Source organism: Oncorhynchus kisutch, linkage group LG18 (assembly GCF_002021735.2).
Source record: "Oncorhynchus kisutch isolate 150728-3 linkage group LG18, Okis_V2, whole genome shotgun sequence".
Classification (NCBI taxonomy): domain Eukaryota; kingdom Metazoa; phylum Chordata; class Actinopteri; order Salmoniformes; family Salmonidae; genus Oncorhynchus; species Oncorhynchus kisutch.
Genome location: NC_034191.2, coordinates 43,508,249 through 43,533,885, shown reverse-complemented (window position 1 = coordinate 43,533,885; position 25,637 = coordinate 43,508,249). Strand labels below are relative to the sequence as shown.

Sequence of the window (25,637 nt, the reverse complement as noted above, 5' to 3'; positions counted from 1 at the left end):
TCTCTCTCTCTCTAGTGTCTCTCTCTCTCTCTGTATCTCTTCTCTCTCTTGTTATCTCTCTCTCTCTCTTGTATCTCTCTCTCTCTCTGTGTATCTCTCTCTCTTCTCTCTCTCTCTCTGTGTCTCTCTCTCTCTCTCTGTATTTCTCTCTCTGTATCTCTCTCTCTGTATCTCTCTCTCTCTGTATCTCTCTCTCTGTATCTCTCTCTGTATCTCTCTCTCTCTGTCTCTGTCTCTCTCTCTCTCTGTATCTCTCTGTAGCTCTCTCTCTCTCTGTAGATCTCTCTCTCTCTCTCTCTCTCTGTATCTCTCTCTCTGTATCTCTCTCTCTCTCTGTATCTCTCTCTGTATCTCTCTCTCTCTCTGTATCTCTCTCTGTCTCTCTCTCTCTGTAGCTCTCTCTCTCTCTCTCTGTAGCTCTCTCTCTCTCTCTGTAGCTCTCTCTCGCTCTCTCTGTAGCTCTCTCTCTGTATCTCTCTCTGTATCTCTCTCTCTCAGTATCTCTCTGTAGCTCTCTCTCTCTCTCTCTTAGTATCTCTCTGTAGCTCTCTCTCTCTGTAGCTCTCTCTCTCTCTCTCTCTCTCTCTGTAGCTCTCTCTCTCTCTCTCAGTATCTCTCTGTAGCTCTCTCTCTCTGTATCTCTCTCTCTCTCTCTCTCTCTCTCTCAGTATCTCTCTGTAGCTCTCTCTCTCAGTATCTCTCTGTAGCTCTCTCTCTCTGTAGCTCTCTCTCTCTGTAGCTCTCTCTCTCTGTAGCTCTCTATCTCTCTCTGTAGCTCTCTCTCTCTCTGTAGCTCTCTCTCTCTCTCTCTCTCTCTCTCTCTGTAGCTCTCTCTCGCTCTCTGTATCTCTCTCTGTATCTCTCTCTCTGTATCTCTCTGTATCTCTCTCTCTCTCTCTCTCTCTCAGTATCTCTCTGTAGCTCTCTCTCTCTGTAGCTCTCTCTCTCTGTATCTCTCTCTCTTAGTATCTCTCTGTAGCTCTCTCTCTCTCTGTAGCTCTCTCTCTCTGTAGCTCTCTCTCTCTCTCTCTGTATCTCTCTCTCTCTCTCTCTGTATCTCTCTCTCTCTCTCAGTATCTCTCTGTAGCTCTCTCTCTCAGTATCTCTCTGTAGCTCTCTCTCTCAGTATCTCTCTGTATCTCTCTCTCTCTGTATCTCTCTCTCTGTCTGTATCTCTCTCTCTCTGTATCTCTCTCTCTGTCTGTATCTCTCTCTCTGTCTGTATCTCTCTCTCTCTCTGTATCTCTCTCTCTGTAGCTCTCTCTCTCTCTGTAGCTCTCTCTCTATCTCTCTCTGTATCTCTCTCTCTCTCTCTCTCTCTCTCTCTCTCAGTATCTCTCTGTAGCTCTCTCTCTCTGTAGCTCTCTCTCTCTCTCTCAGTATCTCTCTGTAGCTCTCTCTCTGTCTGTATCTCTCTCTCTGTCTGTATCTCTCTCTCTGTCTGTATCTCTCTCTCTCTCTGTATCTCTCTCTCTCTCTGTATCTCTCTCTCTCTCTCTGTATCTCTCTCTCTGTCTGTATCTCTCTCTCTCTCTGTAGCCCTCTCTCTGATATTGTGGTATTTCACCCAGTAGAGTTGATCAAAATTGTGTTTGTTTTCAAATTTGTAATCTGAGGGACATGTGCGTCTCTAATATGGTCATACATTTGGCAGGAAGTTAGGAAGTGCAGCTCAGTTTCCACCTCATTTTGTGGGCAGTCTCTCTCTTTTAAAATGTCATCCTGAAATATAGGTGAAGCATGTCAATCAAAGACAAAATGACAGATGCCGAGAAAACAGACAAATCATTACTCATTACATACAACCTAGTTGGGAAGGGAGATCTGCTGGTCTAAGGCTGGTGTGTATATATATATATATATATTTTTTTTAAACATTTAAACAAGACGACACCTGTGAGGGTAAAAAAAAACACGCCCTGTTAACTCTTTTTATTTATTTAAATATTTTTTATATATATTGACTTTCAATATCGTCTGCCTACGGCGGCCTTTCTTAATAGCAAGACTATACTCACCGAGTCTGTACATAGTCAAAGCTTTCCTTTGTTTTGGGTCAGTCACAGTGGTCAGATATTCTGCCACTGTGTACTCTGTTTAGGGCCAAATAGCGTTCTAGTTTGCTCATTTCTTTTGTTAATTCTTTCCAATTTGTCAAGTAATTATCTTTTTGTTTTCTCATGATTTGGTTGGGTCTAGTTGTGTTGCTGTCCTTGGTCTGTTTGTGTTTGTGAACAGAGCCCCAGGACCAGCTTGCTTAGGGGACTCTTCTCCAGGTTCATCTCTCTGTAGGTGATGGCTTTGTTATGGAAGGTTTGGGAATCGCTTCCTTTTATGTGGATGTAGAATTTAACGGCTCTTTTCTGGATTTTGATAATTAGCGGGTATCGGCCTAATTCTGCTCTGTAATCATTATTTGGTGATTTACATTGTACACAGAGGATATTTTTGCAGAATTCTGCATGCAGAGTCTCAATTTGGTGTTTGTCCCATTTTGTGAAGTCTTGGTTGGACCCCAGATCTCACTACCATACAGGGCAATGGGTTCTATAATTCTATTACCAGATCCTAATTGGTTTGTTGAATTTTATGTTCCTTTTGATGGCAAAGAAGGTCCTTCTTGCCTTGTCTCTCAGCTCTTTCACAGCTTTATGGAAGTTACATGTGATGCTGATGTTTAGGCGTCACAAGTATAGTTTATAGTGTGCTCTAGGGCAACGTAGTCTAGATGGAATTTGTGTTTGTAGTCCTGGCAACCTGGACCTTTTTTGGAACACCATTATTTTTGTCTTACTGAGAGTTACGAATCTGTGCAGAAGATCTAGGTACTGCTGTAGGCCCTCCTTGGTTGGGAACAGAAGCATCAGATCATCAGCAAACAGTAGACATTTGACTAAAGATTCTGGTAGGGTGAGGCCGGCTTCTGCAGACTGTTCTAGTGCCCGGGGCCAATTAGTTGATATATATGTTAGAGGGTGGGGCTTAAGCTACATCCCTGTCTCACCCCACGGCCCTGTGGAAAGAAATGTTGTTGTTTTTTTGCTAATTTTAACCGCACACTTTTTGTTTGTGTACATGGATTTTATCATGTAAAATGTTTTTCCCCCAACACCATGTTCCATCAGTTTGTATAGCAGACCCTCATGCCAAATTGAGTCAATTGCTTCTTTTTTTTATCAACAAAGCATGAGAAGACTTTGGCTCTGTTTTGGTTTGTTTGTCAATTAGGGTGTGCAGGGTGAACACGTACGGTCATTTGGTAAAAAGCCAATTTGACATTAGCTCAGTACATTTTATTTGACCTTTATTTAACTAGGCATGTCAGTTAAGAAATTGTTCTTATTTTCAATGACTGCCTAGGAACAGTTAACTGCCTTGTTCAGGAGCAGAACGACAGATGTTTACCTCGTCAGCTCGGGGATTCGATCTTGCAACCTTTCAGTTACTAGTCCAACGCTCTAACCACTAGGCTTCCTGCCGCCCCTCAGTACGTTGATTTCACTGAGGAAATGTACGAGTCTCTCGCTCTCTTTTCTTTGCTTCTCCATCCTGGCAAGCCGAGACCTGAGGCTGAATACCAGCTAATCCCATAATACATACTGAACCGACCACAAGAGAGGGGGAAGGAGCGAGGGCAGGCACGAGGGTTCAAGGAACAGAAGGGGGGTGGGGGAGGGCAGAGCAAAGGATTTTTTGGGGGGGTTGGGTTCAACCTAGAGGCCAGTTAATTTGATGCTAACAGAAAGGAAGAGGGAACATATCCAGAAGCAAGGCTTATACCCCCCCCCCCCCCACACCACTTTTTGGGGATTTACGCTGTGACCCAGTTATAGCTTTTAAAGTTGTTTCGTGACACACCAGTTGAGCAAACCCAAGTTTTCGTGACACAACAGAATATTTTCGGTAACCCAGAAAACGGCAACCCACCTAGTTTGCTGTGCATTGCACTTGTGCGGTGAGCCGAATGTTGTGCTGGTGGTTTTATCATCCTGGCCAGTAACCGTGTCTCTTCTTATGCCAATACAAAACGAGTCAAGTCCAGGTGACGTGTGAAAAATGTTTCCCTGGTAGTGAAAAGTTCATTCAAAAGTACAACACGGCTGCCTCCTCCTATTTTCCTGGATTGATGTGTAGTGTGCTTTGATTGGCTCCCGAGTGGCGCAGCGGTCTAAGACACTGCAAGAGACGTCACTGCAGTACCTGGTTCGAATCCAGCCTGCATCACATCTGGCCGTGATTGGGAGTCCCATAGGGTCGGCGTACAATTAGCCCAGCGTCGTCCGGGTCTGGCCGGGGTAGGCTGTCATTGTAAATAAGAATGTGTTCTTTACTGACTTGCCTTGTTAAATAAGTTAAATAGCCTCAAGTCCAGTCTGATCTGCATTCCAGCCTCACTAGGCCAATGTTTCCCACATAAGTCCAGAGAAGTAGAGTAGAGCGTTTCACAGAGGAAGCCTCAAAATAATACATCATTTCACAAGCATCAGAAGAACAGTCGGGCATTATTATCACTATCTCCCGGGCCCCTACTGGCTGCCGGGCTTGTCTAGGCCACATGACTGCTAAATGCAGCATAGCTCTCTATGGAGAACCCAAACCTTCCAGAGGACAGGCCGACTGACTGACGGACTGACAGACGGACTGACTGGCAGACGGACTGACGGACGGACTGACTGACTGGCAGACTGACTGGCAGACTGACTGACTGGGGAAAGCGATCCGGGACTGGAGGGGGGTCCTATCGGGCTCACTCCTCAGGGAGCACGCTCAGTCCTCACAGGATCCCAACGGCCTCCACTCTCAATGGCGCCATTGAGGAGAGAGCGTGAGAAAATGAGGCAAGAGAAGGAGAGACTGTCTAAAACTGTGTCACAAGCCCTCTTTGTCTGGCTGTACTGTAACTCCCCCCAACACACACACACACACACACACTCTCTGCCCCTTGACCCTGTTGAAAATGTGGCTTTTTGTTGGTGCGTCAGTATGTGCTAGTTGGCGGGAAAAGAGAGCTCTGTCGGTTATTCAACAAAACACTGGCAACAAAACCATGAATCTTGTCAATGCATTTTGGTTTTCAATTTAGTGGCTTTTTTTTTTTTGAATATTCAACAGCTCTTTTCCAACTGTTTATTTTGTTTCTGTGAAAGAAAATCAATCCCTGATTTTGAGGAGTAAAACAACAAAGATGCGAGTGTCGTCCGAGTTCTGACTGCATGTATGGACCATTGACGTATTAATGTATTGACGTCTATGGGACGAATCATGTGCCTGTCTCACCACCCATATAGTAATAGTCAGCCACAATATGCCTCTTTCTCACTGGCCCCAAATCTTTATTCCAAAATCCCATCGGTGTTTCCAGAAATCAGTGTTTGTTCTGTTTACTTCCTGGTTGCCAGATTCTGCTCTTTGCTCTAAAGTACCCCCCCCCCCCCCCCCCCCCCTCTGTTCCACTGGTGGTGCTGTTTTTAATCGGTTTTAAATGTGCTGGAGGATGTGTTTCAGGGGCGTTTTAATCAGTGATTGACCCCGCTGATCTGGTCCGTGCTGCTGGGAGGACAGCATGGCGTCGTTCCTACAGTCTGGCTCTGAGGCTGGACAAACAGCATGTTTCAAAATCTCTTTTTTTTTCAGGCTAATGGTTTGAAAGCTGAACGTCCCTTTTTTTAGATGGTCCAAATGAAACTTAAATTGTATTTTTTATAAACTGCACTTTTCACTTTTTCCTCTGGGTCCCTTGAGAAACAACACTGATGCCACTGGCGAGATGGACATCATGTTAGAAGGGGCCATGCCACGGGGGACAGCTGGCTGTGTGACTGTTCTATGTCATTGTATGTCTTCGTTGGGGTCTTTTCTCCTCTCCCTGCAGGACACCCTTTGCTCCTAAAGCCTCATCATCATTTAGCCTCATTAGCCTGTCGCTGGGGTGATACGGTTACAGGAAGAGCCTCGTAAAAGAACCCCCCCAGACCTCCATTTCCTCCCACGTCCCTAATGCAAACGTGATGACCATACTCACCACTCAGTCAGAGCAGAGGGCAGTGTAACACTTCAAATGTCCCCCTCAAAGAATATTCCGCAGCCACTGCTCCTACTCGTGCGAGTGGACTACTGTTTGTCACTGTGTTGTAATTAGCCCATGAACTGGATCTGCGCTGTAGGATTCTCCTAGATACGATTGTGGATTGTTTCCCAAAGCTAGGCCTGAGGGAGAAGATGGCACCTGCCGGAAAGGCGGATAAACCCCCCAATGTTTTGCTGTGCGTTTAAAAAAAAAAAAATGTTTTAAGGCCTAGTAGTCAGCTATGCGTGTTGGCTGAGAGTAGCCTCCATGTGCTGAGGGGCTAATCGGCGCGGCGCAGCACTATCCCCCCTGTTCTCCCCTGGGACGCACGCCTCCATGTGAGCAGCAGCAGCTGTGGGGGTCTAACTCACCCCTCTGCTCCGTCATTACCAGACCCCCCCCCCCCCGTGGGGCGGTAGACGGGGAGGACATCAGGCCAAGAGGGCCGGAGAAGCTTGACCATTTACTTCACAATCATTACTTAAGTAAGCCGTTTGGCTACTGTTATGTCTACCCAGTCGATCCTTATGCTCTCCCGACCTAGCCTAAACAATGGTTTGTCTTCATGACTGTGCAAAGACAGTTGTTATACATTCATGTTAATGGCGTCTGTTACAGTATGTGGTCCTTGTGGCAGGGGGAGGGGCTTCAGGAAAAGTGTAACCTTCCCTTCTACCCCTGGACAACCAGAATAAAGTATCACAGTTTTGCTGTGACAGCTTAGCTCACCCACTGTAATGTGCCTTCTCGTGTGTGTGTGTGTGTGTGCGTGCGCGCGCTCACGCTCGTGTCACCTCACAGGAATGTGGGTCAGTCGGTCTGTCTGCTGGCTCCTCAAGCAGCATGTAGATGGTAATCAGCCCTGTGTGTTGACACCTTTACCTACCTGACGCCACTCGTTACACCTGTGTGGCCCAGGTAAATAGGGATGTGTTACTCTCGAAACCGTGTGTACTCTCTGTGTGTGTGTGTGTGTGTGTGTGTGTGGGACACAGAGTGGGATTTAGGCCCATCTCCTACTCCGTGTGTTAGCATAGCCGCGTTCTCTTTAAAAGCGTGTCTAGTATATGTGTGGAATTAGGGCTGGGAACCGCTAGGGTACTCGAGATACAATATCATGACACTTGGGTGCCAATACGATATGTATTGGGATCTTTCACTATTCTATATGTATTGCGATTCAATTCTGTCATTTTATTGCGACGTTCCAAACATATGGCTCATCAAATGTCTGCCGCAGAGGGACAAAGGCATGAGAAAACGAGTTTTGATCGGTCATGGGAATTTAAAGTGTTGAAAACTAATTGGCTCCCTATTTTAAAAAGATGGAGAACAAGCTACACGAAGGGAAAATACTGCCATTTTGGTGTGCAGGTACAGCAAAGTAGCACAAAAATAATATTGTAATATTGTCAGAACGAAACGATATGTCATCCAGAAAAGAAACCCTGATATGTAACTAAGGATTATTTTCCCCCAATCACTATGTGGAATGCTCAAAAATGCAGAATGTTTTTTTTGAAAGCATGCATGCTAGATTATATTAGGGAAACGGACACAGTAACAGATGTTGAATCCTGAGGAATGCCTATTTAAGGGTACGGTTACCATGACGTCTTTGATGAATGTAGTGCAATTTAAAACACGTTGTATTGCGTGTTTTGAAGCAGTAGGGCATGTGGTTGTTCATCTTTTCACGCCTGGGTTCCAAATATGTCTTAAAGGTCGCCCGAGCGTGTGTTATTTGTTTTCATGCACGTGATGTCAGAATGCACTCACTGTTCCAAAATGTGATTGTTGCGCAACATGACAGTTAACACGCGCTGCCCTCCAACCAAGAAACGCTGCCTGCTAATTATCTATAGGCTGTGTTTCCACTTGTCAATTTCAAATGATTTTCTAACAAGTTTTATTTTCTAACAGTAGTTTGAATTGAGGTGTGTTCCGCCTCCTCATTAATTCACATAGAAGTAGCCCATTTCACTGTTGCGGACAATTTATGTTTGAGGCTTTACTGAGCCAGACAAACTTCTCGCTTGAAGAAGAGCCCAAGTACTTCCCCAGTGTTTCCGCAGATCAAGTATGCAGACATTTGCGCAGTCTTGCATACACTTTTCCCACCTGGCACATTTTCTGAATGGAGCTTGCATTGCATTCATTGTTGTTTTCCTTGCAAATAATATTGGACGTTTGCGTTCCTATCAAAGTAAGTGCCTTTTATTTTCTGTATGTCGTGTTGGCGTTTCTACTGTAGCGTACAGTATGTATATATGGAGCTTCATGTATTTACCGTTTTATTCATGTTTTCAAGTACTGGTGACAAATCATGCATTCCGATTATTGCATAGATTGAAATGGACACCTGTGATGTAAATGTACTTTTTTGAAGGTTGTACTGATTATGATGAGCTAATGCTAAGCTATTTGCCAGCTATATGTGGCGCCATGTTTGTTGACATTATACAAAGCATTCTTGGTGTCACATAAAACGTCTGTCAGACCAAAGATGTCATAACAAAATGCGGTCAAGGAATGGTTCACTCGTTTTTTTAAATAAACCTCCGGAAGGGAATGAAGGGAAGATGAATGATGGGAGATGACACACCCCTTTCAACATCCGTACTACAAACAGACCCAACTCATCTTGTAACCTCCTTATCTTTTGTTGACGCGAAAAAACATGGCGGCGCGCACAAATTACCCATCGTCGGATTGCTTTCGATTTTTCGAAGCTATTTTAGTACATTTTTTTCAATCAATGGTGAGCTCACCCGTGATGTGATGAATTGTAAATAGTAGCTAATTGCTATTAGCTAATTAATATTGTGGTTTCTGTCAGCCGAGAATGTTCTAAATATGACCGCTTGTGTTAAGTCAATAATTCCTCAGTTGGCGACAGGACTAATGTAGCCTACATTTAATGGTTTGGATGATTGTGTTATGCTGTCACTACCTTTTTATTTACCCCTTTTTTCTCCACAATTTCGGGGTGTCCAATTGGTAGTTAGTCTTGTATCTTCGCTGCAACTCCCGCACGTACTTGGGAGAGGCGAAGGTCGAGAGCCGTGCGCCGTCCAAAACACAACCCAACCAAGCCACGCTGCTTTTTGACACAATGCCCACTTAACCCGGAAGCCAGCCGCACCAATGTGTCGGAGGAAACACCGTACTCCTGGCGACCGGAGTTGCTAGTGGGCGATGGGACAAGGACAAGGATATCCCTGCCGGCCAAAACCTCCCCAGCCCCATGGGTCTCCCGGTCGCGGCCGGCAGCGACAGAGCTACTTTAGACCACTGTGCCACTCGGGAGGCCCTTTGCTGTCGCTACTTCTGTGAATGTCTGAACACTGCATCCAAAAATAAACTGTTCACATTGAGGACTTAACGTTGTAAAGTTTCAGTGAAACTGCTGTGTCCAGCTCAAATGCTGACTGTTGCGTCAATCGAAACTGGACGTTCTAATCACACCGGTTTAAGTGTACACTGCAGGGACCACTGTAGAATGATCACACCCATTTGTTGGTACGTGTCAAGCCTTCTCACACATATCGGGGAGGCTAGCTGGGAGAAGAGAGTCAAGGGACACAGCAGAATTATCGGAGAGCTAGAGGGAGAGATTCGAGGAATAGAGGAGAGATGTGAGAGATGGATGGAAAGAGAGCGGGAGAGATGGAGGGCCAGAGGATGACTCAGAGATCGGAGAGGAGGCGGGGTCAAGGACTGCTGGGCCTCTGTAGGAGCAGCAGCTCTGTGATGGTGCATCCCTCTAAAAGCCTCAGTCAATCTCTCCTATCTGATTTACCACAGGAGTCCTTGGTCTGTCAGGCTCTGCTCTCTCCTCGTGTTAAAATGCATTCTTTCTCTCTCCCTCACACACACTGAATTCCCCCCTGTGCTCCCGTGCTTTCTCAATGTCCATTACTTTCCTTTTTCCTTTACAGGCTCTTCTCTGACTGCAGTCCTACTAGGCTCGTAACTTACTACGTTCTTCTTTCTCGTTCCCTCCGGCTATTTTCATTTTTTCCCTGTCTTCTGTTATACTGACCTTCCCCTCTCTTCCACTCTTGTTTCCGCTGTTTCTCTGCCCTTTCTACACTGTCATCATTTTTCTGTTGGCTCCTTTACCCTCTCTCTCTCTCTTATTCCCCACGCTCTCCCCTCTCTCCCCCTAGGGATTTGAACAGAGGTGATACTGATACCCGAGTGCAAGTGGGAGGCTAACCACTTTTCCTCTACCGTGTGTGTCTGCGTGCATGCTTGTTAGATTCCTCTTCCCCTACCTGTAGTGACAAGGAAACATTTTGTGATTGACAAATTGCGGAGTGGATGATAGGACATCTATTTATCGCTCGGGTTATGTGTTGTGAATGCTCGCTGCCTCACGCCTACATCATAACTCTTTCTGTGTGTCCAGGGTTGTCATGGAAACCGACAGCACCGCAATCCAGCGTGAGTGGAGTGTTGTATACATACATACAGTGAGGGGGGGGGGTATTTGATCCCCTGCTGATTTTGTACGTTTGCCCACTGACAAAGAAATGATCGGTCTATAATTTTAATGGTAGGTTTATTTGAACAGTGATAGACAGAATAATAACAACAAAAATCCAGAAAAACGCATGTCAAAAAAATTTTATGAAATGATTTGCATTTTAATGAGGGAAATAAGTATTTGTCCCCTCTGCAACACATGATTTAGTACTTGGTGGCAAAATCCTTTTTGGCAATCACAGAGGTCAGACTTTTCTTGTAGTTGGCCACCAGGTTTGCACACATCTCAGGAGGGATTTTGTCCCACTCCTCTTTGCAGATCTTCTCCAAGTCATTAAGGTTTCGAGGCTGACATTTGGCAACTCGAACCTTCAGCTCACTCCACAGATCTTCTATGGGATTAAGGTCTGGAGACTGGATAGGCCACTCCAGGACCTTAACCAGTTATGCATTAGGGGGAGCTATTAAAATGTTTGGATGAAAAACGTTCCCGTTTTAAACAAGATATTTTGTCACGAAAAGATGCTCGACTATGCATATAATTGACAGCTTTGGAAAGAAAACACTCTGACGTTTCCAAATCTGCAAATATATTATCTGTGAATGCCACAGAACTGATGCTACAGGCAAAACCAAGATGAAATTTCAAACAGGAAATGCCCCAGATTTTGAATGTGCTTTGTTCCAATGTCTCCTTATATGGCTGTGAATGCGCAAGGAATGAGCCTACACTTTCTTTCGTTTCCCCAAGGTGTCTGCAGCATTGTGACGTATTTGTAGGCATATCATTGGAAGATTGACCATAAGAGACTACATTTACCAGGTGTCTGCTTGGTGTCCCCCGTCGAAATTATTGCGTATCTCCAGCTGCATGCATTTTTCCATGTGGTTCAGAGGAGAAACCAAACTTCCACGAATGATATATCATCGAATAGATATGTGAAAAACACCTTGAGGATTGATTCTAAACAACATTTGCCATGTTTCTGTCGATATTATGGAGTTATTTTGGAAAAAAGTTTGCCGTTATAATGACTGAATTTTCGGGAGAGTTTTCTTAGCCAAACGTGATGAACAAATGGAGCGATTTCTCCTACACAAATAATCTTTTTGGAAAAACTGAACATTTGCTATCTAACTGAGAGTCTCCTCATTGAAAACATCTGAAGTTCTTCAAAGGTAAATTATTTTATTTGAATGCTTTTCTTGTTTTTGTGAAAATGTTGCCTGCTGAATGCTAGGCTTAATGCTATGCTGGCTATCAATACTCTTACACAAATGCTTGTTTAGCTATGGTTGAAAAGCATATTTTGAAAATCTGAGATGACAGTGTTGTTAACAAAAGGCTAAGCTTGAGAGCCAATATATTTATTTCATTTGCGATTTTCATGAATAGTTAACGTTGCGTTATGGTAATGAGCTTGAGGCTATAATTACGATCCCGGATACGGGATTGCTCGTCGCTAGAGGTTAATGTGCCTCTTCTTGAGCCACTCCTTTGTTGCCTTGGCCGTGTGTTTTGGGTCATGCTGGAATACCCATCCACGACCCATTTTCAATGCCCTGGCTGAGGGAAGGAGGTCCTCACCCAAGATTTGACAGTACATGGCCCCGTCCACCGTCCCTTTGATGCGGTGAAGTTGTTCTGTCCCCTTAGCATGTGATTGATTGATTGCTTCTGTGGACAGGTGTCTTTTATACAGGTAACAAGCTGAGATTAGGAGCACTCCCTTTAAGAGTGTGCTCCTAATCTCAGCTCGTTACCTGTATAAAAGACACCTGGGAGCCAGAAATCTTTCTGATTGAGAGGGGGTCAAATACTTATTTCCCTCATTAAAATGCAAATCAATTTATAACATTTTTGACATGTGTTTTTCTGGATTTTTGTTGTTGTTATTCTATCTCTCACTGTTCAAATAAACCTACCATTAAAATTATAGACTGATAATTTCTTTGTCAGTGGGCAAACGTACAAAATCAGCAGGGGATCAAATACTTTCCCCCCCTCACTGTACATACATACATACATACATACATACATACATACAACACAGCAATCCCCAACCTAACCCACCCTGAGATGCTCAAGGGAGATGGTGGCGGTGCCCCTTACCACAGATCTAGGATCAGATAGATTTAACCCCCCCCCCCCCCCCCAAACTCCATTTCCAACCTTAAAGTGGGTAAGGGCTTCCATCTACTCCTTGAAATTCAGCTATTACCTTTCACCCACTTTTCATGTGATTAGTCCGGTACTTCTCACAGCAGTAGCCCCCACCATACTGTAGACAGCACAGCGCCACGAGTCACACACTGGAGAGACATCCAGCAGAGGTAGGAGTTCTCTCATGCAGGTCTGATCAACCCTCCTATTTCCATTCAAATAGAGTTGGGGGTAGAGTAGAGGGAATAGGAGGAAGAAAAGGATGAAAGCGTGGCAATCCCACCTCCCTGTGTTTTAGTATGAATGGGGCTGCCCTCCCCTCTCTGCAGGGGGTCCCTCCCTGCCTGTAGTACACTTTCGGGCTTAATAGTGAATGATGGTGCTATTAGAGAAAGAAACCGTTTTAGATGCACACAATTTATTTTAACACACCTAGCACTGTCTCTCTCTAGCTGATAAAGGTTTGATGCAGGGCAGTGTTCCTTATTGCCGGTTCTGTAGAGGGATATGCATTTGCTTTGAACCAACCCCTTTATAACCGACCACCTTTGTCATGGTTGACTTTTCGATGCATTCTTTAATGGTGTTGGGAACATAGAAATATAATCTAGATTATATTTCTATGGTTGGGAATCAGGGAAAAGAGTGGGGGTTGTGCAGAAATGAGGGATGGGCATTTGAAATGATTGCACTTAGAACAATGCATTTCAATGCACCCCCCCCCCCCAGTCTGACAGTCTGGTGAGAGAGAAAGTAGGCAAACTGACTCGTGCTAGTTAGACAAAATTGTTGCTGGAGTCGGATATCTATCATACCATCTGGCGGTGTAGGTCTTGACTGCATCAAGTCGTTGTGAAGAAGTTAGCTAGCTACAGTAGCTAGCTAGTCAGGGTAGCAAGGCTAATCGAGGCTATTTTGCTGCGATCCCTGTCCTTGTCTACAACTCCATTCATATGAATGAAACTGTCGACCTGTTGGTTGATCATTGTAGCCTACTCCTTCTTATTTTGACAACTTTCCTCTGTAATTTTAATTAATTCCATTTTGCATTGGGAAGAAATCTCCCACTTCACTTGCTACACACACAACCTCTGTAGCGTAGCTTTGATGGACCGACAATAACAAGCTTTAACGTGTGTAGTAGTGTTGTCACAGTACCAGAATTTTGACTTTGATACCGATACTAGGTTTATTATCATACTCGATACCGTCACCATACCAAAACGAGACCACGAAGAAAAAGGAGTATTAGCCAAAGTTACAGAATGGCACTTGATCCTGCTAGATAAACTCATCTGCTGCACTGTTCAATCGTTAGGCGTCTTTTGAGTTCAATATCATTACATTTGAACAATTGTATGTAAATAATATTGAGACAGCCATTTATGCATTAATGAATCAATTATACAATCAATTTTACTTTGTTTTTACCAATCTCACTACAAAACATAATGGTAATTTATTGTAAATCTATAAATAAACTGGGTAAATCCAGATGTCGCCTAGGTCTATTCACAATACAGGTGAATGCATATTATCCAATAGAAGTGTGTGCATGCATTGAGTTATTGAGGTTGTTTTAGCTGATTTCACGGGGCTACAGATTACAAACAATCCCTTCCACTTAGGACTTATTTTATTGGCTAGGAGAACATTTATTTTGTTCTATTGATCAACAACATTTACGTATTAGTGTGTGCTGTCTCTAAGAAGGTAATGAGTAGGGCTGTTACGGTGACCGTATTGATGGTAGTCAAATCCCACGTTACTGTTTAGTCACGGTAATTAGGCTTCTCCAAGCTCTGACACTGCTCATGGTCATTAGTAGCCTACCAAACTTGCTATCTGCCTGGTACTCCGCACTCTATTGTCCCTCTAATCACTCTGGCATCAATACAAATGTAATCAAAAATCTAATCAAACACTTCATGAGAGCTCATGTTGCGCAACATTTCTATTGGCTATACAATTGCGTGAGAACTGGTTTGATGGCTTCTATTAAAAATAGGAGGATCACATCAGCTTTGTAGACCTCCAAAAGTCTGGTTCATCCTTGGGAGCAATTTCCAAACGCCTGAAGGTACCACGTTCATCTGTTCAAACAATATCACGCAAGTATTAACACCATGGGACCACGCAGCCGTCATACCGCTCAGGAAGGAGACGCTTTCTGTCTCCTAGAGATTAACATAATTTGGTGCGAAAAGTGCAAATCAATCCCAGAACAACAGCAAAGGACCTTGTGAAGATGCTGGAGGAAACAGGTACAAATGTATCTATATCCACAGTCAAATGAGTCCTATATCGACATAACCTGAAAGGCTGCTCAGCAAGGAAGAAGCCACTGCTCCAAAACCGCCATAAAAAAGTCAGACTAAGGTTCGCAACTGCACATGGGGACAAAAATGGTACTTTTTGGAGAAATGTCCGCTAGTCTGATGAAACAAAAATATAACTGTTTGGCTATAATGGCCATCGTTGTGTTTGGAAGAAAAAGGGGATGCTTGCAAGCCGAAGAACACCATCCCAACCGTGAAGCACGGGGGTGGCAGCATGGTGTTGTGGGGGTGCTTTGATGCAGGAGGGACTGGTGCACTTCACAAAATAGATGGCATCATGAGGATGGAAAATGATGTGGATATATTGAAGCAATATGTCAAGACATCAGTCAGGAAGTTAAAGCTTGGTCGTAAATGGGTCTTCCAAATGGAGAATAACCCCAAGCATACTTCCAAAGTTGTGGCAAAATGGCTTAAGGACAACAAAGTCAAGGTATTGGGAGTGGCCATCACAAAGCCCTGACCTCAATCCAAAAGAAAATGTGTGGGCAGAACTGAAAAAGCATGTGCGAGCAAGGAGGTCAACAAACCTGATTCAGTTACACCAGCTGTCAGGAGGAATGGGCCAAAATTCACCCAATTTATTGTGGGAAGCTTGTGGAAGGCTACTCGAAACGTTTGACCCAAGTGAAACAATTTAATGGAAATGCTACCAAATACTAATTGAGTGTATGTAAACTTCTGACCCACTGGGAATGTGATGAAAGAAATAAAACCTGAAATAAATCATTCTCTCTACTATTATTCTGACATTTCACATTCTTTAAAATAAAGTGGTGATCCTAACTGACCCAAGACAGGGAATTTTTTACTAGGATTAAATGTCAAGAATTGTGAAAAACTGAGTTTAAATGTTGTTGGTTAAGGTGTATGTAAACTTCCGACTTGAACTGTATTTACAACAGGAGTGTAGCCTACCTGGCTGGCATGAAAATGAACCACGGGAAAAGCGTCCTCCCTTCGATATTTAAGTGCATAGATGATGTATTTTTGCCGCTGTTCTGAGACCGGTGCATGATAATGGTTCATTCTAAATCAAAACTCACTTCACACATTATTTAGTATATGTAAAGACAGCAAGAATAGTCTGATGGGTGACAATATTAGCCTATCACTTGTGAATGATGTATTATCACTTGTGCAGTAAGGCAAGAAACAGCGTGCCTTTTTTTTGCTACCTTTTTCAAATCATAGTCATGTACCCAAGCCCGTAGACCTATTTGTTTTGATAGGGTTTGTATCACAAGTAAAGTGGCCAAAAAACTTCTTAGAATTAGAGCCTAACTCGCATAGGTAGGCTGTGTGTGAGTTTAAAGTTTGGGAGAAGATCATTTTCACCATAAACATGCAAATTTTTATAATAAAGCATTTACGTGCATGATCGCGTTTGTCGTCACTTTTGAGAACCGCGCAAATGCAATCAAATCACATCAAACACATCACCCAAACAGCCTATCATACTTTTAACTCACCTCACTGTGATCAATTTGAAGAAAGAAGTTCAACAGCGGGTTTAAACAGTGTAAAAGAAATGGACAGAGCTTTCTAAGGTGATTATTAATTCAAAACGCCGATATGCATCTTAGTTTATGCATATGCATAGACTTATGAGCCCAAGCCCCCCCCCCAAAGGAATGAATAAAAATTATGCTTGTTCCATTATACAATACATAGCCTACCGCATATTACGCATGGTAGAAAAACATAAAACAAAACTGATTTAAGATGTCTTTGATACATAATTGGTCTAGCCTTTGAGTGTGGACTGTTATTGTGCATACTGGATGGACTGGTTACCTTATGCTATGCTCCAAAATGTACATCCATGAGCCTGGGAGAGAACGTATAGCCCTAGGCCATGCTGTTGGTTCATTGATTATGCAGAGCGGCTTAGTTAGCCTACAAAATAATTAATTTGATTTTGAATAGTCTAGTAATAAGGAATTTGTTATATTTTCATAATTAATTGGGGGACACATTACCTTTAGCTATACCACACGAGACCGGGAGTATTTTGCGTGACAGTAACCGGCGGACAAAATTTCATGACCGCCACAGCCCGAGTAATGTGCCAGTGGAATCAGATTTTGTGGCTGCGGAATCTAGTGGAAACCAGGGAGATGAAGAAGTAGATTTTTTTTGGTGGTGAGGGAGGCAAAGTGAACTAATAACGTTTTTGGTGACAATCAGCTTTAAAATCAGCATATTTTGCTCAATGGTTTGCATATTATTACAAACAAAAGCACTTAGGGGAGTGGATTCAGCTGTGAGCTAGCAAGGAAACAATAAAAAATGGAAGCTACAGGTATAGTCTTTTGTGTATGGACATTTGTTTTGCGAACAGTAATGAACAGTTTTAACATTTCTTAATTCCGTGTTGTGTTATTCAAGTGTGTTAACTTCTGTGCAGCATGAGTGGGGAGCTAACGAGGCAGCTCAGACAGCTCTAACATTGAATAAGTGGAGCAGGCAATTGCTATAAAGGGACTGCACTGAGTAGATGTAATCCTCTCAATCACGTGACAGTACCGAATGTAACAAAAATGATAGTATCGAACAGGTTTTTGTTTTGAAAAAGTACAGAAGTTTTGGTATACCGTGCAACACTAATGTAGGGGCGGCAGGTAGCCTGGTGGGTAGGAGCGTTGGGCCTGTGTCCCAAAGGTTGCTGGATCAAATCCTCGAGCTGACAAGGTTGAAATCTGTCATTCTGCCCCTGGGCAGTTTAACCCATTGTTCACCGGGCGCCGATGACTTGGATGTCGATTATGACAGCCCCCCGCACCTCTCTGATTCAGAGGGGCTGGGTTAAATGCGGAAGACACATTTCAGTTGAATGCATTCAGTTGTACAATTGACTAGGTATCCCCCTTTCCCTAATGTGTAGGCTACCGGAGCATCTTTTTGGGGTGCACTCATAAAAACTGTTGTTTTATTCAAATGTTGAATGTGGTGGTCTATCCTTGTGGACTTATGTGGCAAAGCCTTTTCATTGTTAAATTAGGTCTGGGTTTTTTTTCTCTAAAAATGAATCCTCTCCCAAGAAATCAAAACACTTAGCGTACGTTCGGATTTTCAAATAACAGTTCCCATCCCGAGCTGCAATGAATTTGAATAACCGTTCCCATCCCGAGCTGAAATGAATTTGAATAACCGTTCCCATCCCGAGCTGAAATGAATTTGAATAACCGTTCCCATCCCGAGCAGAAATTAATTTGAATAACCGTTCCCATCCCGAGCTGAAATGAATTTGAATAACCGTTCCCATCCCGAGCTGAAATGAATTTGAATAACCGTTCCCATCCCGAGCAGAAATGAATTCATATAATACAATGGCAGTGGTATCACACAGCTAAAAAAGTCTACCCATTCTAACAGGGTAAAGAACTGCGTACATTGTACAGGCCACGTCAACCAGGGTATGATTACACCAACACTTCGATGTGTCTTACAGGGCTTTCACACTAAATTGGTTTGGAGCGTTTCTCCCCCCCCCCCCCCCCCCCCCCATCTCGGGCACGTTTACCCCCCTTAGTTCCGTTCGTTTGGACTGGTGTCCACTCGAGAGCGCACTAAACAACGCACCATGGTTTGTTCAAAAAGGGTGGTCTCGGCCCGATTCCATTCGTACCGTGGTTAGGTTCACTGCTGGTGAGAACACAGTCCAGGCCAAACACTGGGAAAAACTGATGCGTGCATTTTATGAAATGTACTGTACTGTAATTTGATATTATCATGCAGAATCTCTATTATTATTAATATTATTGATTAGGGAAAGATGGGGGCGATATCCCGTGTTATAAGCTACTGAATATAGCTACTATTGTGCCGTTTTTATCGAAAGTAATATGACGTTTGGGATACACGTGCTATGCTTCTTGATAATCAGAGGGATTTAATGTGAGCATTGTCCCCCCGATAAACAAATGACTTGCATTAGAGGGGGGGGGGGGGGGGGGGGGGGTACAATAACAAATAATGGAACTCCGATTCGAACTACAGCTCAGAACTGTGTGAAAACGCCCATACAGTTGCATTGACAAACCCATTAGATGACTGGAACGGCTCCTCTTCAAACTGGTTGGAATATGGAACGACTTAAGTAGCACTTTAGTAGCACTCGCACGCACACACGGCAAACTTTCTGAAATATTAATGTAGCCGGAGTTTGGTGTAATCCATTTCAATCGCAACACAATGTGTATGACAGGCGGGCAGGAGGAAGCCCGCTCGTTGCTTCTCTCCTCTGTGGCTCACCATGGAGCAGAGCGCCGCTGGATCAACCACTAATGGTATGTAAAATAGTAGGATTTTGCATGTCCTCTTTGAAACGCGCCTGGTTTCTAATTCGGGCCGGCCCAGTCACACTGTGTTCAGCGTGCTGAGAGAGATTTTTAATTACCCTGCTCTGCTGTGGGAGATGATGATGATGATTACTGAGCTCTCCCTAGCTCTAACATGCAGGGACATAACTGACCGTGCTCACTGAGCCTACTGTACAGCCGTATACAGCAAGGCACACACGTTCATATTACACAGTACACACACAGGCAGGTGGAAACACGCTCATTCGCACACACACACACTCTCGGAAGCATAGCTGGTACCAAGAAGCCCAGTCGTCATACTCATAAGTCAAGAACATGCACTCGATTTCCTGATAGATCCAGCTCTATACACACACACACTCGCTCTCCCTCTGCACTGGGCATGACTTTCTTTTCTCTTTTGTTTGATGGTCATTCTGTCTGGCAGGCACTGCAACCACAGAGAAGGACTCCAGTACTAAATATACAGCTGATGTCCTATTATTTTTTTGAAATGCACACATACGAGGCTAAATGGAGTGTCTTAATTTCTTTGTGTTTATTATAATGGAATGTAGGCTAGGCTATTAGCCTGTAAGCCCTGTGGCCTAGGTGTTGTGTTTATACAATTCAACCCTAATAGGCTTTACCAGTGACCCTACTCCATGGGCTGAACTGTTAGCCACGGCTGGAAAGTTTTCACTCTTCATTTGATTTTGATTTTGGAAGTTGGGGGAGGTCTAAACTGTAAATCCATGCTGACTCTGCAGGCTATATTCAGGACTGGCCCTTGGCTCTGGATACTATACTCTCCAGTAGTTTAGTCGATACACACACACACACACACACACACTCATGGCACGCGCGTGCGCGCGCACACACACACACACAGTCTCTCCCCGCCCCCACACACTCATTTACTAAGAGATTGTAGTGCTGTGCGTCGTGGAGTAAGTGGACCTGAATTGATCAGTATTGATTGGCACTGTATTGTCAGACGGTAATGGGCCTCCCCCTCAGGACATTTTAGCAGTGTCTGACCCCCCCCCCCCCCCCCCTCCCCTCCCCTCCATCTCAGCCCAATCAACCTCACTAGAGTTGGGCGATATTACAATAGTATCGTATAGCCATCACGATGTGACAGACGATGGTTTAGCCTATTTGAACTTGACTGGAGCCGCGCAGCAATGAAGGGAGTGGTACAGCACACAAGCGACATTCAGAGTCATTTGCCTATTTGCTATATAGCCTATTTGTTTCAATAAATATGTTAAAGAAAGCAAGGGAGGAATGTAGGCCAGACAGTTAAGCCGGGACTATACCAGAATCGCGATACACGTAAGTATCGTGGAAAGGAAACAAAACACAGCGCGGATTTATCTTCTTTAGGAAAACGGCCCTAATGTTGGAAACAAACTTTAATTCTGTTGTCATCCAGAGTCACATTTCTGTATTTCCTAAGCTATAGCACACACTATTTTACACACAGCGGGTTTTTAAGGGGGTTTAACGAGTTACATCTGCTTTGTGTGTTCATTTTTTTTTTTATATCGCAATAATGGGTATCGACCCGACCTGACTAGACCGAGCGGAGAATTCCAACAAAGCCGTGCAAAATGTCCATTCTCTTTCGGAAGACCTGTAGCCTTCACATAAAGCTTGTTGTTTTTGTCAGCCAATCAGAGCGACACTACAGTCAAAGAAGCTACATGTGTAGCAAGTGAAGTGAGAGGTCACTAATACACTGCAAGATTAACAAAAAAACATGACAGAATTAAACGTTGGGAAAGTGAGAGACGAGCATCCAACCGGTTGGCAATTGTTTGGAGTTGGGGGGAATGAACAGCATGTAGACTCAATTGTCTACATAGCTGGCTACGTTAGCTTAGATAACCTCTCTAAGCTACTAGGACTTAATGGAGGGTAAATTCAGTTGAAGTAAATCACTTTTTGACAGCATCCTTTTTGATTTGAACAAAACTTTCCATACATACCCATGGAAGAAGTGGCCAGGAAGGGATTTATTTGGACCTGAATGACAAAACATTGAAGAGATAAAGGTGCTCTAAGTTGACCTGTTTTGCATACTCCACCATACCATGAGACATCCATGCCTTCATCACTGGGGGCATATGTTTTGTTCATTTTTGTTTTAAAACTTTTTTTAATATCAATTATCAAGATTCGGACCCCTTGACTTTTCCCACATTTTGTTATGTTACATTCTTATTCTAAAATGGATTTTAAAAAACTATTCTCATCAATCTACACAATAACCCATAATGACAAAAGCAAAAACAGGTGTTTAGAAATGTTTGCAAATGTATTAAAAATAAAAACAGATACCTTACCCTTTGCTATGAGACTCAAAATTGAGCTCCGGTGCATCCTGTTTCCATTGATCATCCTTGATGTTTCTACAACTTGATTGGAGTACACCTGTGGTAAATTCAATTGATTGGACATGATTTGGAAAGACACACACCTGTCTGTATAAGGTCCCACAGTTGGCAGTGCATGTCAGAGCAAAAACAAAGTCATGAGGTTGAAGGAATTGTCTGTAGAGCTCCGAGACAGAGTTGTGTCTAGGCACAGATCTGGGGAAGGGTACAAAAAATGTCTACAGCATTGAAGGTCCCGAACAACACCGTGGCCTCCATCATTCTTAAATGGATGACGTTTGGAACCACCAAGACTCTTCCTAGAGCTGGCTACCCGGGACAAACTGGGCAATCAGGGGAGAAGGGGCTTTGTCAGGAAGGTGACCAAGAACCCGATAGTCACTGACAGAGCTCCAGAGTTCCTCTATGGAGATGGGAGAACCTTCCAGAAGGACAACCATCTCTGCAGCACTCCACCAATCAGGCCTTTATGGTAGAGTGGCCCGACAGAAGCCACTCCTCAGTAAAAGTCACATGACAGCACTCTTGGAGTTTTCCAATAGGCACCTAAAGGACTCTGACCATGAGAAACAAGATTCTCTGGTCTGATGAAACGACCCTAAGCACACAGCCAAGACAATGCAGTCGTGTCTTCGGGACAGGTGTGCCAAGCTTGTAGCGTCATACCCAAGCAGAATCCAGGCTGTAATCGCTGCCAAAGTTGCTTCAACAAACTACTGAGTAAAGGCTCTGAATACTTATGTAAATGTGATATTTCAGTTTTAAAAAATTATACATTTGCAGAAAGTTTTAACCTGTTTTTGCTTTGTCATTATGGGGTATTGTGTATATATTGAGGGGGAAAAATTATTTAATCAATTTTAGATTAAGTTTTAGATTAAGTGCCAACATACTGAAGTTGCCTCTGCCAGGAAGGATATTAGAAAATATTTGCCTCCCTAGTAGGTTCTGCCCATTTAAACAACATCTTTTGTCATGATTTGTCCAGTTGTGAATGTGATTTCACTCTATAGCCTAATGGTGGTTATAGTAGGGTTTTGTTTTCCCGCCCAATTATATTTTTTAGAGGGGTTGGCCAGTAGTGGCGATACCATTTGTATATCACAGTGTTTTATGAGTACATACAGTGCCTTGCGAAAGTATTCGGCCCCCTTGAACTTTGCGACCTTTTGCCACATTTCAGGCTTCAAACATAAAGATATAAAACTGTATTTTTTTGTGAAGAATCAACAACAAGTGGGACACAATCATGAAGTGGAACGACATTTATTGGATATTTCAAACTTTTTTAACAAATCAAAAACTGAAAAATTGGGCGTGCAAAATTATTCAGCCCCCTTAAGTTAATACTTTGTAGCGCCACCTTTTGCTGCGATTACAGCTGTAAGTCGCTTGGGGTATGTCTCTATCAGTTTTGCACATCGAGAGACTGAATTTTTTTTCCCATTCCTCCTTGCAAAACAGCTCGAGCTCAGTGAGGTTGGATGGAGAGCATTTGTGAACAGCAGTTTTCAGTTCTTTCCACAGATTCTCGATTGGATTCAGGTCTGGACTTTGACTTGGCCATTCTAACACCTGGATATGTTTATTTTTGAACCATTCCATTGTAGATTTTGCTTTATGTTTTGGATCATTGTCTTGTTGGAAGACAAATCTCCGTCCCAGTCTCAGGTCTTTTGCAGACTCCATCAGGTTTTCTTCCAGAATGGTCCTGTATTTGGCTCCATCCATCTTCCCATCAATTTTAACCATCTTCCCTGTCCCTGCTGAAGAAAAGCAGGCCCAAACCATGATGCTGCCACCACCATGTTTGACAGTGGGGATGGTGTGTTCAGGGTGATGAGCTGTGTTGCTTTTACGCCAAACACAACGTTTTGCATTGTTGCCAAAAAGTTACATTTTGGTTTCATCTGACCAGAGCACCTTCTTCCACATGTTTGGTGTGTCTCCCAGGTGGCTTGTGGCAAACTTTAAACGACACTTTTTATGGATATCTTTATGAAATGGCTTTCTTCTTGCCACTCTTCCATAAAGGCCAGATTTGTGCAATATACGACTGATTGTTGTCCTATGGACAGAGTCTCCCACCTCAGCTGTAGATCTCTGCAGTTCATCCAGAGTGATCATGGGCCTCTTGGCTGCATCTCTGATCAGTCTTCTCCTTGTATGAGCTGAAAGTTTAGAGGGACGGCCAGGTCTTGGTAGATTTGCAGTGGTCTGATACTCCTTCCATTTCAATATTATCGCTTGCACAGTGCTCCTTGGGATGTTTAAAGCTTGGGAAATCTTTTTGTATCCAAATCCGGCTTTAATCTTCTTCACAACAGTATCTCGGACCTGCCTGGTGTGTTCCTTGTTCTTCATGATGCTCTCTGCGCTTTTAACGGACCTCTGAGACTATCACAGTGCAGGTGCATTTATACGGAGACTTGATTACACACAGGTGGATTGTATTTATCATCATTAGTCATTTAGGTCAACATTGGATCATTCAGAGATCCTCACTGAACTTCTGGAGAGAGTTTGCTGCACTGAAAGTAAAGGGGCTGAATAATTTTGCACGCCCAATTTTTCAGTTTTTGATTTGTTAAAAAAGTTTGAAATATCCAATAAATGTCGTTCCACTTCATGATTGTGTCCCACTTGTTGTTGATTCTTCACAAAAAAATACAGTTTTATATCTTTATGTTGGAAGCCTGAAATGTGGCAAAAGGTCGCAAAGTTCAAGGGGGCCGAATACTTTCGCAAGGCACTGTAATCACGATAGGACAAAAGTTGACATTGCCCAACCGTAAACCTCACCCCGTCCTCCCCCTGCCCTCCCCCATATTTGATCACCCCACCCCTCTTGCATACCCTTTCACATCACTCACTCCGGTTCTGAGCAACCCAACACCATTTTTTTATTTATATTACTGAGCCTACATCAAACCCGTTCCTCATCTCACTACTCTGTAGCCGACCCTCGGCTTGCCCCCCAGTCCTACAACCTCCACCGATACACACCGACCTCCCACGCACTGGCACTAGCACCCTGATTGCAGTCGTCCCCTGGCTCACCCTGTCGCTATGTCGTTTTGTTCAGGAGAACATTCCGGTGCACAGGAAGAGGAAATCGGGAAGTACGGAGAGGCAGGGCATTGGCACGGTGGGGGGAGGTCAAGCATACAGAGTCATCAAGGACGAGGTTGAGGGTCAGTGAGAGAAATATGGACGTATAGAGACATGGGAAAAAAAGGGGGGAAAGATAGAGAAAAAAACGAGCGAGAGAGAGGAATAAAGGTGTCTGCATGCTTCCCTGCCAAAACAGTTCGGAAGAGTTTGTGCATATATTATAGGGACACTTTGTGACAGTTTTGTTCATTTTCGACTTTAGTAGGGTTTTTTTCTCTACTGGGCACACCATTTATTTTCTCTCTCGACAAGCCAAAGTCGGAGTCTACTAGTAGGGATTCTTCAATGAAGTCTTTGTCATTCAACGAGAGGGACGACTTGTTTTCATGCCCATTTCTTGAGTTGAGAAACACTGCACCAAACAGCTTAGTTAGATGTAAAATTGCGCGACTAAATGGACACAGTAGTATTGCTGCTTTTTTTTCTCGTTTTCCAAGCGAAGGTCTTTAAGGGAATATACAGACACATTTGTTCGGTTCGGCCTAGCTGAGTTCGGCTAGGTGCCAGCCGAACTGAAGCATGTTGATGCCTTAAGAAGAAGAGAGTGGGAGAAAGAGATGGGGGCGGGGGGGGATTTATCTGTTCAATAAAGGTTTTGTTTTACTTCAGTATAACGTCTGACATGTATAGTGTCGTAGCCACATGAAAAGAGGTAAATGAACAGAGGCTTTATGTCTGAGCTGTTTTATCCGT

At 43.6% G+C, this 25,637-nt stretch overlaps 1 protein-coding gene across 2 annotated transcripts in view; it reads left to right on the top strand.

The window, feature by feature from the left end:
• The window catches only part of sipa1l3 (signal-induced proliferation-associated 1 like 3), a 100,644-nt gene that overhangs the window by 22,955 nt on the left and 52,052 nt on the right, over nt 1-25,637 (top strand). The window lies entirely within an intron of this gene.